The sequence below is a fragment of the Elephantulus edwardii genome, unplaced genomic scaffold (assembly GCF_000299155.1).
Source record: "Elephantulus edwardii isolate Elephantulus edwardi_28Jun2011 unplaced genomic scaffold, EleEdw1.0 scaffold00030, whole genome shotgun sequence".
NCBI lineage: Eukaryota > Metazoa > Chordata > Mammalia > Macroscelidea > Macroscelididae > Elephantulus > Elephantulus edwardii.
Genome location: NW_006399780.1, coordinates 16,851,650 through 16,866,194, shown reverse-complemented (window position 1 = coordinate 16,866,194; position 14,545 = coordinate 16,851,650). Strand labels below are relative to the sequence as shown.

Below are 14,545 nucleotides of genomic sequence, written 5' to 3'. Positions count from 1 at the left end.
TAGGGTCGCTATGAGTCACAAGCAACTCGACAGCACATAACAACAAGAAATGAGGGTACTCTGGTGGCTTACTGGTAAAGAATTGTGCTGGCAACCCAAAGGTAAATGGTTCAAGTCTACTGGCTGCTGTGTAGGAAGTTCTCCTCCTGTGTGATTTACTGTCTCTGAAAACGTACTGCAGAGTCAGCTATAGTCAATTCTAACTCCACAGTCCATAACAACAACAGCGATGGTGAAGGGAGCTCCTAGGTGACACAGTTTTGCTCTTGACAACTAACCAGCAGTTCAGACTCACCTAGCAATGCCTCAGAGCAAAAAAATGGTGGTCTTTTCCCAAGAGGTCACACCATTGAAGAGTACGTGGGATGCAGTCCTATTCCACACACGCAGGGTCGCCTTCACTTGCTATCCAGGGAGTTGGTTTGATGTAGCAGTGAAGTGCTATCTCGTTTTTTGGCTTTCTTTTGCATGTCTCTAATGATTAACAGCTGCTACAATGGGCTCTAGTACAGTAATGGCTGCGAGGATGATGCCAGACCCTGCAGGATCTCGTTCTGCTGTGCACAGGGTCATTATGAGTCAGGATTGACTCAGCGGCGCCTGACAACGAAAACAATGACTGAGACATTTGCACACCATTCCATGTCTATTTAATGTGTCTTCGTTGGAAAATAGCTACCCAATTCTTTATATTCTTTAAAATAATGTTGTCTTTTTATTCTTGAATCATGAGAGTTCTTTATATATTTTAAGCACTGGGCTCTTAACAGGGAAATGATTGGCAGGTACTTTCTCCTCTTCTATTTTCACATTCCGATAGTGTCCTTTGAGGCACTCTAATGGGACCAAATTATCTTTTTCTTTGGCTGGTTGTGCTTTTGGGATCAGATAATAAAAACCTGGTCAGAGAATAGGAAATGCTTTGTTCAAGGTCATGAAGATTTACCTCTGTTTTATTTTTTTATCATTTAGGTCTTTGATCTACTTTTATAGGTATGCCTCCTACACTTAAGTCTTTGATCCATTTTGAGTTAATTCTAATCTATGAGGTATGAGGTAGAGATCTAACTTCATTCTTTTGTATGTGTATATCCAGTTGTCCAGCACCACCTGTTGCAAAGATGGTTTGTCCTCTGCTCCCACCCCTATTAAATTGTCTTGGCACTCTTATCATTGTCAGTTGGTGATTAATGTATGGGATTACTTCTGAGTTCTCAGGTCTATTTCCTCAATGGACATGTGTACCCTTATACCAGTGCAGCATAGTCTGGATTACTGAGGATTAATCTGAAGAGGGTTCTAGCATAACTTCCAATCCATGAATGTAGAATAGGCTTTCCATGATCTGCAATTTTCAATGTTCAAGTCTTGCATTATTTAAGGTAGATCTATGCCTAAGGAAGGCTTATCTTAGAGAACATTTGCAATCAACACATAAACAAGGGTGAACACAAGGGTGAGAAAAGGTTCTAAGCACAGTGTGAATGCAGAGTGAACCAGTACACGGAGTGAGAGGGTGAGCAGAGGAGGCTTCTCTGAGGAGGAGGTGAGGGACAGCGAGGGAAGGACAAGGCTCCCCTTGGAGTGGGTTGTGGTGCTGGAGAAGAATACTGAATATCCCATGGACTGCCAAAACAGCAGAAAGATGTGTTCTGGAAAGGATGTAGCCGGAGTGCTCCTCTGAGGCAAGGATGATGAAACTTCATCTTTCATACTTTAGACATGTAGCTAGACGAGGCAATTCCTTGGAAAGAGACATCATGCTTGGAAAGATGGAGGGTCAGGGAAGGAGAAGAGGACTTCCAATGAGATGGACTGACGCTGTGACTTCAGCAACGTGCTCCAGCGTCTCAGGGAAGGAGAGAAGGCACAGGATAGGGCAAGTTCCCAGCTGGCTGATCATAAGGTCTCAATGAGTTGTACTTGACTCAGTGGCATTAACAACAGTCACTCGTGGGTGGTATGAGTGCTCAGGGAGCTCTGGTGACCTAGTGGCAAAAAAATATGCTGCAGTCCCAAAGGCACACGGTTTGAGCCCACCAGCTGCTTCACAGGAGACAGGTGGGCGATCTACTCCTGTGCAGCTAACTACCTTTAAAACCCCACCATGAGTCAGCTATGAGTCAGTTCATACTTGATGGAACACAACAAAACAACAATAATCACTAGTGGTTTGCATCTGGCTCCTTTCTCCGTCAGCACAGGTCTAATAGATGCTCAGCTAGGAGCAGGGGTAGCTGGCCATCAGTGTCCCCTCAGACCCCAACACCGTCTCTGGCACTCTCCATGGCACTCACAAACAGCAGAGCTCCCCAAGGGACCCATAGCCCCATATTCCTGGGACAACTGACTAGGCAGCCCAGCAAGGAAGTAGGGCAGCCCCCTATAACACACAGTGTCCTGTGCTACTCCATCCCTTACCCCCCCACAGGATGATGGGTGGCCAAAAGGGCACAGAGACACCCCCCACTGCCTACCTGGAGGTCCCTGGAGCTTTTTGCAAAGCCACTCAAAGGTCTAAGACAGGTGCACCTCTTTCTTCTCAGTGTCTGGGAAGCTTTCCCAGCTCCTGTCACTTTCTGGCATAATTGAAACAAGGAAATAACACATGTGGACGCTGCTTTGGGGAAGCTTTCAGGCTGGAAAGTGAAGAATAAATTCAGACCTAGAGACAAAGCCAGCCCAGGACACAAGTGGACACGCACTGTCAGAGGATGACGACTAAAATGACGGCTACTCTTTGCCAAGTACTTGCTCAGCGCACGGTTCCAAGTGAAATGACTTGCAGGCATTTTCTCATTTGGTCTCTGAAGTTAGTACAGTCTTTGTTTTACATTTTGAAAATGGATTCTCGGAGAAATTTGGCAATCTTCGTTATCAACAAATCTAGATCTGCTGACTCAAAAGCCCATCTTCTCTTCACCCTATTCTGTGGCCACTCAAACTCCAGGTCCTTCAAAAAACTCTCAAGGGAGCATTATGCTGAGTGAACTAACTCAGTCCCACAAGGATGAATATTGTATAAAACCATTATTGTAGAATGAGTATAAGGATTCTAGAGGGGTGGAAGAGGCTGGAAGCAGAGGGATGAGGACATTCATGGGGAGGGGGGATTAATCATCAGGTTGTACAATTTGATGGGTGGGAGGGTGAGGGAAATTGAAAGAATTTGTTCTTGAAAATAACGTACTCAAATTTTATAAATAAACTCAAAGAAAATAAAAAAAAAGATATCAAAACGAAGAAACTTCTCAAGGTTGCCTCTAGTTTTAAATTCCAGTCCTTCCCAGTTGAAGTCTCCCCATGGTCTGTCCCTGTATTTCATCCCACCATCATCCCTTGCACTGCTCCATAAACTCCAGTCTTGCTGTGTTGCAAGCTTATTCCTCTGAGCCCTAGTTTCTGCTGTTTATTCAGGCTCAACCACTTGCCCCATTTTACAGATGAGAAAACAGAGGATTAAGAATGTTAAGTAACTAGCCCAAGGTTACGCAGCTCAAAAGCAATTGAGCCTGGTTAGAACCCAAGTCATTAGAGCATCAGGTAATAAAGCTTTAATTTGTGTTACAGACAATTAGGGGATGGAAATTAGCAGGAAGTGCTCTGAATGGTGGAGAAAGAAGAGGAGAAAACCGGGCAAGCTCCATAGGAAAGGAGGGCCAGGCTGGATCCTGAGCACGGGCCGGACCTGGGTGGGTGGACAGGAGAGGGGGGTGCATTTTGAACAGAAGGAACAGCAGGAGGCAAGTCTTACCGAATAGAGAAGTAGTCAGGAGACCCAGCTGATCTCCATTCTTGACTGTGGCCTTCCCTTTCTGAGAAATTCCTTACATGTGAGTGACAGATCTGTCCAGTCCTAACATTCTAGGGTTCTAATTGTGTGAATAGTCTGGTGATATCTAGACTCTGATTCGTGACTTGGGGCTGGGCAAGGCACTAGGGACAGACAGACTCCAGCAGCCAACATGGCTCCTCATACGGCACATCCGGGGGCAGCTCCAGTTACCCGTGAGGCATGGCCTTAGCGTCCTTCCTCTCACAGCATCTGTGAGTCTACACTCACTGTGGAGGGCCACGTCTTATGGAAGCTGGGACACAAGGGTGAATTGAGCAGAATTGAGAACCGGCAAGCAGGAATATGTCTCTCTACTAGCTAAACTTGGCATTCTGCAGGTCAAGTAGTGAGGGAGTTGCACTGCCAACCAAAGGTGAGCAATCTGAATCTACCTGCTGCTCCGTGGGAGAAGGATGTGCAGTCTCCTCCCATGCGATCCTCTGAAAGCCAGCTGGAAGGTCAGCTATGAGCTGACAGCAATGAGTTGAGTTTTGTGCTGAGCTAAAATCCTGGCCCACAGTTCATCTTGAGGGGAAGGGGAAGAGGAAGGGGTAGAGGTAGGGGAAGGGGAAGGGGAAGGGGAAGGGAATAGGCATCTTTTGAAGAAGGGACAGGAAAAACTTCCTGAAAGTTAGTAAGGTTGTCAGGATTAGAATCAGTGTTCTGGCGAATTGGAAGGCATCTGGGGTCAGGAATACAGAACTGGTTTCTAATCAAAATCTCAAACATAAAACACATTCCAGACCATCAGCAAACAGCCAATTCTTCCTCAAGTAGAATGACACAGACAGTACTAGAGAGTTTCAAGTAAGTGTAGGAAAGTCATTGCTAGAGAGTGTGGACACATACCTACACACAGGGAGACCCCAGAGCTGTTCTGTCTATCCCCACCCCACCGTTTTCCCTCTCCACAGTGCACACCTTCACTGCACTGGAAGCGGGAGGGACATTCTTCCTGGCTTGCCTTTCCCTCTCACTGCACTTAGGATACACTTGCTTCCTTTCTGACTTAAAAGGATCCGGGCAAGAAACAGGCCCACCCGCCCTGTGTGGCTCACCTCCACCCTTTGGAATGTATACTCCGCTCTTTCCTGCCTGTGTGACCACCAGCACTTGCCCTTAAGAACCCTGCCTTGTTTGTCACTGAAAGCTATATAAAGGACTGGGTGGGTGGTCCCCAGTGTCCCTTCTGTTGGGCCATGAAGATTTCAGATCAAGAGCTTTGAGAACAAATACTAACTCCTCCATTTCCTAGCTGTCAACCGTTGGGTTGAGTTTTCTCCCCCCCCCCCAAGTCTAAGAAAAAACTACACAAGATTTGACTGCACATGCACAACTCTTAACACAGAGCAAGACACAGACTAATTTTTTATTAAGAGTTGTCTTTCATTTTAATCTTCTCTTATGCCCACCAAGATCACTGAGTGTTGGTTCAAACCCACTTGCAACACCACGGAAGAAAGGCCTGATGATCTGCTGCTGTAAATATAGTAGCCAAGAAAATGCCACAGAGCAGTTCTACTCTGTAACACGGAGGTGGGGGGAGAAGGTGGTATGTGTCACCAAAAGTTGAAACTGATTCAACAGCTTTGGGTTCTTTCTTATTCTACTGCCCCATCTTTTGATAGGAAGTCCTTCTTGAAGTCTAATCTCAGGCCTTCATGTCATGGCATGAGGCAATTTCCCACCTTTGGTGGAGTCTGGGGACAGAGATGGAGGAGGCTGCACAGGCTGGTTGGAGGAGCCGCCTCCCTGCAAGGGGATGGGGCCAGGAGGGAGATTATGGAGGCGCCAGGTCCTGGGCTCTGCGATGCACCTGCCACAGCTTCGGAGAGATGGGGGGCCTGCCAACTTACCTCGCCCCATGATCTCATGGCTGTGCTTGCCAGGCGCTGGCTCAGGGAGCAGCTGCTGACAGCAGGGACTGGGCACAGAGCCCAGAGACAAGAAGGCGGGAAGGCTGCTGAGGGCCAACAGCAGAGCTGTCCCCACGAGGCTCAGGTACATGGCCTCTCCAGCCTCTGTGTGTGACCTTCACATAGTGCCCCACCATCTCTGCTCCTCCTCCCAGGTCTTCGCACTGACTAAAACCCCCAAAGACTACAGATGAATGGGCGAGAGCTCCCTCTTCTACCCAGGCCTCAGTCTCTCCCTTTGCATCTCTCTCAGCTTCTCCCTGCCCCAGTCACTGGCCCTGATCAGGATGCTGTTGGAGGGTGTGCTGGGTGGGAGGGGTGACCACAGCTCATTCATGAGACTGCTACATGCCAACATCTAAATGCTAGTTATAAAGCAATGATTAATCCCTAAATAGACACCTCAGTCCAGTTTCGGATGTCCCTGAGGTGAGGACAGAGCAAGAGTTAATCACTCCTTAAGTTCTCTTGTACCTCACCTTCCCTAGCCAGCGTCCAGATTCCCCACCATCACCATATCCACCACTGGGATCTGAACACCCTCCCCGGAGCCCTGGACGGACAGGCTGCAGCCTGAGGAATACAGGTATCCTCTGCCCTCGTGTTCTCAGGGTGAGGGCCACCACATCCTGGAACTGCGGTCAGAGCTGCTGCCGGCCTATCCAGTACTGTGCTCACTGCTTGATTGCAAGGCAAGGCCCGAGGCTTGGGCCAAGAGTACTGTCTATTCCATGCCACTCTCGTCCCGGGCTTCTGGTTCCAGCTCAGCTAGACAGCTATGATTCCCTGCTTCTTACACACACCTGCCTTTCCCTACAGGACCCTCCACCCTGCCCAGCTTCTCAGCCCACCTCCTCTCACAGGAAGCCCGCAGCTGTCCACTCTCCCTCCCCAAACACTGCCCCCAGCACCAGTGTCCATGGCATGTCTGTTGCTCCCTTGGCTTGGCCAGGCACTCCTACCTCCGAGAACTCAGAAATCAGGGTACTGTCTCATCCTCCAAACTGGAGTGCACCCCAGCCCCTCAAACCCCACCCCAACACTCACACCCTCTACCCTTCCTCTCTGCTCCTGAGACCCTATCTGTAAAGAAGGGGAGGGTTGTGCTAACAACCAAAAGGGCTCAAGTCTCCAGAGGTTTGAATCCACCCCCCAGAAACCTGCTGGAGGGTCACCATGTGCTGGAATTGGCTCGATGGCCAGGAGTTCTGTCAGAGATAGCTCAGGGACTCAGTGGCTCTGAGGTTCTCTCCAGAGCAAAGGGCCAGGCTCAGGCTCCAGCCCCCAAAGCTGTCAATCATGGAGGCAGGCTGACCGCAGGCACTGTCCTTCCAGTCCACCGGATGGGATGGCTCTGCCAAGGAGGGAGGCCACCACCTTAATTAGCATCCCCACCTCACTTCTCAGAGTCTCCCCACCCCTACCACTCCTTCTTTTTCTGTCTTCCCTAGATATCCAACAGAGAAGTCACCTATATGGGTCACAGGTCAAAACTGGACCAAAAATCTTTGGAGAAGATCTGACTCAAGGCCACACAACATTTCCACATCATTTTCAAATGGCACCAAATGGGCTGGGCAGGTGTGTGGCTGGACAATCTCCACCCAGGAGGCAGGGCAGATCTCCAGGGTACTAGCTCACTGAACTGGGTCTCTGGGGTGGTGCCCACAGAGCCTGGCTGGCTCTGGAATTGTGTCGCAGGGGATACCAAGGACCTACCAGCTCCTCTGCCTTCACCCACTGCAAGGGGAGCCTTGTCCTTCCTTCCCCCTCTGTCCCTCACCTCCTCCTCAGAGAAGCCCTCCCTGGTCAGGCTCTCACACCATGTACTGGTTCACTCTGCATCTGCACACTGCTTAGAACCTTTTCTCACCCTTGTGTTTACCGTTGTTTATGTGTTGATTGCAAATGTTCTCTAAGCTAAGCCTTCCAAGGTCAATCAATGCTAGCTTTGAGAATCCCCAATGTTAATTGACCCCATTTTGCTGGAGGATTAGTCCCTGCCCTTAAGGAGTGCCAAGAAAGACTGTGGGATCACATCACACTTGCTGCCGTGTTTTTCTCTAACATCAGAAACAACCCTCCATATTAGCTTCTCCTTGAGTTCAAGTCCTTCCTTGGATTGTCAAGGAGGCCCCAGATGAGGTTCTATGGGGTCTGGAAACTCTGCCGGTGTACTTAGAAGACATCAACTTCTTCTCAAGGGCCACTTTGCCCTTGAAAATACTGAAAACCTTCCTAAGACTAGACTCACTCACCCTGGTCTCTGGAGCTGAGTTTCCACCACAAACAGGGCTCCTTCTCAGAAGCAGGACAAAGGGAGAACCTGGCCTGGGAGAGTATCTCAGCTATCGTTCTTACCAGTTATCCACAACTGCTCTGGGCCTTGATTCCCTTATATGTAAAATGAGCATGATAATAAGAACACTTCAAGAGGGTGGTAAGTTACACTCTATTTTTACAAAAGTGGTCTTGTGTAGTATTTGTCCTCATGAGACTGAGTTATTTCACTCAGAATAATGCTCTCTAGACTCTCCCATGTTATAAAGTATTTAAAGAAATCGTTGTTCCTTTGTGTTGCATCATATTCCATTTTGTGAAAGTACCATAATTTCTCAGTCCTTTCATTAATTGATGAGCAATATTCAAAATGCGAAGGTGAAAGGGAGAAGTGGGTGAGAACAGGGGAAGGAGAGAGAAACCACTAGGAGAGGAGAGGTTAGTGAGTGGGCTGGGAGAGGGAGGTGAAGGAGCAGGAAAGATTGGAGGAGGACTTGGAAAGATGAGGTAATAGCATGCATGTTGTTGTTGTGTACCTTGGAATCAACCCATAGCTGACCCTCCCATAGGTTTTCAGAAGCAGTAAATCACAACAAGAGGAGATTGCTCATCCTTCTCCCTCAGAAGAGCTAGTGGATTCAAACCACACATCTTTGATATTGCAGTGCCGTTTCTTACCACTAGGCCACCAAAGCTCCCTAATGATAGGATAGAACAATAATTACTAATTATATAAAGCACAATGTACATGAATAAAATACAGTATAAATGGCATTGTATAAAACACAATATACACGCATGAAGCACAATTACATTGTATTACAAATGACTGTATGCGAACCAATAAAAATATGAAAAGGAAAAAAGTGGTAAGGATTTGAGTCAATTCCTCTAAATTGACCAGTACGAATTTGGTGGTTGTTGTCATTGTTGTGTGCCATCAAGTCAACTACAACCCTGTGAACAACAGATCTGAAACTTGGACTCTCCTGCCCCATCCTCACTTGCTCAGGTCCATTGTTATAGTTGCTGTGTCAGCCCATCTCACTGAGGGTCTTCCTCTCTTTCTCCTGTCCTCCGCCTTTGCCAGCATAATGTCGTTTTCCAAGGCCTGGCCCCTCCTGACAATACACGCAAAGCATGTGAGACCAGGTTCATGATCCTTGCCTGTAGGGAGCACTGTGTTTACACTTCCTCCAAGCCAGGTTTGTTTGCTCTTTTGGCAGTCCATGGGATATTCAATACTCTTTGCCAACACCATCATTCAAAGACGCCAATTCTTCTTCAGTCGTCCTTGTTCATTGTCTAACTTTCAGATTCATAGGAAGCAATTGAAAATATGAAGCTTGGATTAAGTGTACCTTAGTCTAAATTTATGTGCTTGCTCCCAGTTATTGTTTTGTGCCATCGAGACAGAGCTGACTCATAGCTGGTCCTCCTGTGGGTTTTCAGAGACTGTAAATCACATGAGAGGAGATTCCACCTCTTTATCCCATGGAGCTGGGCAGTAGTGGTAATTATTATAACTACGGTTCCCTGGTTTCAAAGAGGAGTCGCAGTCTTCCTTGCCTCCAGCCCACCACTGGCTCTTAGTAAGTAAGGCCTAGGCCCTGGGTGGTGCAAACAGTTTACACACTCAGCTGTCAACCAAGGTCAGAAATTCAAGTCCACCTAGAGGTGCCTCCAAAGGAATAGCTGGTGATGAAGTTCTGAAAAAAACAGTCTTTGAAACCCTGTGGGGCACAGTTCTATTCATATGCCTTAGGATGACGATGAACTAGAGCCGAGCCGATGGTAGCTGGTTTAAGGCCCACACTGAGGGTGTGTATGGTTGGTATGTTGTGGAAAGCACCATCCCTAGATTTCAAGGCTGGGATTGCTGCATATCTCACCACGGTCAGCTTTGGTTGTTGTTGTTGTTGTTATGAGCCGTTAAGTCGTTTGCGACTCATAGCGACCCTATGTACAACAGCCCTAAACTCTGCTCTATCCTGTGTCAATCGAACTGCCTCTGACACACCCATCCTGATTACCCCAGTCACTGAATCAATCCACCTCATAGAGGGTCTTCCCCTCCTGAGCCGTTCCTCCACCCTCCCAAGCATGATGTCCCTCTCCAAGGACCTGTTCCTCCTTACAACATGTCCCAAGTATGTCAGACGAAGCCCCAGAATCCTTGCCTCCAAGGAGCAGCCTGGTTTAACCCTCTCCAGGATGAATCTCTTTGTTTTCTTGGCAGTCCATGGTACATTCAATACTCTTTTGCAGCACCACAGCTCAAAAGCATTAATTCTCCTTCTGTCCTCCCTAGTCACTGTCCAACTCTCTGATGCATAACAAGTGATTGCAAAGACCATGGCCTGTATCAGGCTCACCTTAGTCTCCAAAGAGACACCATTGCTCTTGAGTACTTTAGAGAGGTCCCTAACAGCAGACTTTCCCATCGCAACACATTTTTTTTTTTATTTCCTGGCTGCTGGTGCCAAGAGTGTTGACCGTGGAGCCGAGCAAACTGAAGCTGTGAACAATCTCAATCTCTTCGCCATCCATCCTGATGCTACCATTGGTCCAGTGGTGAGAATCTTTGTCTTCATGACATTGAGCCTCAGTCCATAATGGAGGCTGCAGTCCTTGACCCTCTGCAGCAAGTGCATGAGGTCCTCCTCAGTTTCAGCAAGCAGGATTGTGTCATCTGCATAACGCAGATTGTTAATAGATCTTCCACCAATCCTGATGCCACACTTCTCCTCATAGAGCCCAGCCTCCCGGATAATCTGCTCTGCATACAGGTTAAAAAGGTATGGAGATAGGACACATCCCTGACGTACACCCTTCCCAATTTTGAACCATGCAGTGTTACCCTGCTCTGCTCTGACAACTGCCTCTTGGTCCAAGTATAGGTTTCTCATTAGCATGATTAAATGTTCTGGGATTCCTATTCTTCTCAGGGTCAGCCACAATTTGTTATGATCCACACAGTCAAATGCCTTTGCATAATCAATGAAACACAGATAGTATTCCTGCTTTCAGCTAAGATTCATCTAACATCAGCTACAGTAACCCTAGTACCATGACCCCTTCTAAACCCAGCCTGGACTTCTGGCAATTCTCTGCTGATGTGCTATTCCAGTAGTTTTTGAATCATCTTCAGTAGAATCTTACTTGCATGTGAAATCAATGATATTGTTCTGTAGTTTCCACACTCTGTTGGGTCACCCTTCTTTGGGGTGGGGACAAATATAGATCTGTTCCAGTCAGTTGGCCAAGTGGTTGTTCTCCAGATTTCTTGGCACAGCTTGGTGAGTACATCCAGGACAGCATCTGTTAGCTGAAATATGTCAATCGGTATACCATCTATTCCTCAGGCCTTATTTTTTGCTATTTCCTTCAAAACAGCTTCAACTTCTTCCTTCATCACCATAGGCTCTTGCTCATATGCTATTTCATTAAATTCTTCTGTACCTGCCAATTCCTTTTGCTACAATGACTCAGTATATTCCTTCCATCTTCATTTAATACTTCCTGGATCATTTAATATTCTGCCTAAAGCATCCTTGATTATAGCAACAGGAAGCCTTTTCTATATCTTCTCACTCCATACATTAGACTAGATAGAAAAGGGTCAGAGTTACAGGGGGAGGAGTTACAATCAGGCGCAGTTCAGTGCAACATTACAGTCCAGAGAAGAAGCTGGCCCGAGAGGCCTTCTCTTCCACCCCTTCACATCCAGCAGTTCCTGGATCTTAAAGTACCTGAATGTCAAGTCAAGATCGTGTCTGTTCAGGTAAATGGCAGTGGAGAGAGGACAGCTGATGGTGTGGAGGCAAAATGGGATGAGGTTCCAGTTGGACCTGGGTTGTTCCATTTGAGGACTCACCCATCCAGCACTTATGGGTCTCATTGCAGAAGAGGAGGACCAAGGCAGAACCAGGGGGTCCTCACATCCCTACTGCTGTGGCCCGAAAGAGTGGGTCAGGTGTTTACGTCCTGTTCCCTCAACTCATAGCAATATCTACCATCTACACAGAGACCAGCAGACACACAGAGGCATAAAACAATACTCTATGATGCAGTCGGCTGGTTTTCTATATTCATGACCCTCTATTAGGTCACAACCAACAACCTGAGATTTCTGCTGGGTGACATAGGTAAGCCACCACTCAGAACTGGTAAATGAGGGAGTCCTCCAACCAGAAGGCCCAGAAGACCTTTGCTCGTTCCTTCACTGGTGGGCCAAGTGCTGAGGGGGAGGGATCGTCAGAAGAATAACATGTGAGGTCCCCCTCAACAGTAGGCACTTTGTCTGTTATTACTAATCTTCACAAGAACCCAGTCCCCTCCCCACTCTATTGTTCCTCCCATTTCAGTGGTGAAGTAATGGAGGCTCAGAGAGGTTTTGAAAAGATTCCTTGTGTTCACATTGTACGCACAGCCATATTTTAAGTAAATACTTTATGCACAAAACTAACCTATTACGCACAGGACAGGCCCTATTGTCATTGCATTTTGCAGAAAGGGGGCTTGCAAATTGCATGCTCAGGATCATGGAATTCATTGCAGGGCTTCATTCTTTTTTCCCCCTTATTAATTTTAATGGATGTTTACAGATACTTAGGATTTCCAGTCACTCACTGTTGCTGTTTTTTCCCTGCCCACCCCCTTCCCCCAATTCACTCTTCTCTTTGAAAAGAAAAAGAAAAACTCTTTCATTGTTATGTAATCACTCCCCCCAAGCCCACTCCACTATGCAGCCTTCATTCTGGACTCTTGTCATGACAAGAATACCCATTCATATATCCCTTTTAAACAGTTCTCTCCCTCATCTGTTTCATTGCAATATACATCATTCCTCCCCTCCTTTTCTGTCTTCCCTCAACCCCAATGTTAGTCCCTTTTTACAACAGTGGCCCTATGCAATATTGGTCCTTTTGTGACTAAGATATTTCACTCAGCATAATGTCCTCCAGGGTCATCCATTTTACACAATATTTCATGAGTTCCTTGTTTTTCAATGCTGCATAGTATTTGATTATGTGGCCATACTAGAGCTTCTCTATCCATTCGTTCGTTGATGGGCACTTGGGTTTTTTCCAGCTCTTTGCTATTGCAAAAAAAAGCTGCAATAAACATGGGTGTGCAAGGCTTCATTCTTTAACTCAAAAAACTTCAGGTCAGTGAGCTGGCCTGAACCAGAGTATCAGCCTAAGACTATGTATCTCCACACACTTACAGTTGTTATTTTTGTGAGATGCCAAGTCAGCCCTAACTCATAGTGTGTCCTTGCCCAATCCCACACCGTCCTCATCACCTGTGTATAAGTCCATCAGCGCAGCCACAGAGTCAGTCGTCTCATTGAGGGTCTTCCCTGGCTCCCCCCTCTACTTTACCAAGCATCTTCTATGTCTCTCCACAAACTCATAGGGGAAGAGAAGATGCGAGTGGACCATAAATAAGAGGCATTAATGGGATGGAGCCAGTCGAAGCTATGAAAGCGTGAACAAATACTGTGAGATTCCAGAAAGGCAGCCAGCAACCCCTCCTCAGCTCCACCTCCAGAGTCCAGAAGCCTATTTTAACTTCATTTTCAATCATAAAAGAAACATTGGCAGGGCTATGGAACGAGGCTTCAGGGCCACAGGGTGGTTTCCCCTGACTTCTGGAAACACTTTAGGGCACAGTGCCAGACCCCTACCTCTAGCGCAGGCTCCAACCCAAGCCCCAGCCCAGGCCCCAGCCCAGGTCTCAGCCCAGAGCCTCTCCTGCACAGAGAGGTCTGCTCAGAGAAATCAGCATCATCCTGAGAAGCCAAGAGAGCTGAGGGCTTTAGGTTGGGAAGACAGCCAGGACTATGGGACCAATGCTAGTCTGGCTACTAAGAGCCATGAGTCCTTGTGGGGACAGATTGGGGGACCGCCACCGGCCCCAGGCACAGACAGCAGCTGCCCAGCCCTGTGAGAGGCAGAGGGCAGGGCCCAGACAGGAGCTTCCCGCTCAGGAATGCCATCAGCCGGCTCAAAGTCCCACCCACTCCAGGCACCCCAGGGCTGTGGGGGCGGGGTGGGATTCTCGCTTCCCCCACTCCCACTGACACCCCAGCGGGAAATGTGTTGAGCTCGCCAACATCTCTGGGCCACGGGGGCTGAGTGCTCCTGCGGCTCTTAAATGATGGGGCAGAAGCCAGGTCATTAGACAGGGGAAACTGTCATTAGTGCGGGTGATGCCACCCGCGGCTCAGACAATGGCAAACAGTCATTAGTGGCTGTGTCACGGGGTGAGGCATTGCTACCGGCTGGGGTGAGGGGTGGCACTGGGAGCAGGGAGCCGTTCTCCCAGCCAGGTGGGAGAACACGAACACACACACACACACACACACACACACACACACACTCATAACCACAGGACTAGAAGGACCCACATCCACTCACACATTACTAAACACACAAAAGGTGACATATGCAGGATCGTGAACAGTATGGCAATCCCCTACAGACAACCCACAGTTATGAATCAGCTC

The 14,545-nt window shown here is 47.8% G+C and overlaps 1 pseudogene; it reads left to right on the top strand.

The window, feature by feature from the left end:
• Nucleotides 1–3,965: 3,965 nt before the first annotated feature.
• LOC102876682 lies at nt 3,966–12,409 on the top strand (annotated as a pseudogene).
• Nucleotides 12,410–14,545: the final 2,136 nt, after the last annotated feature.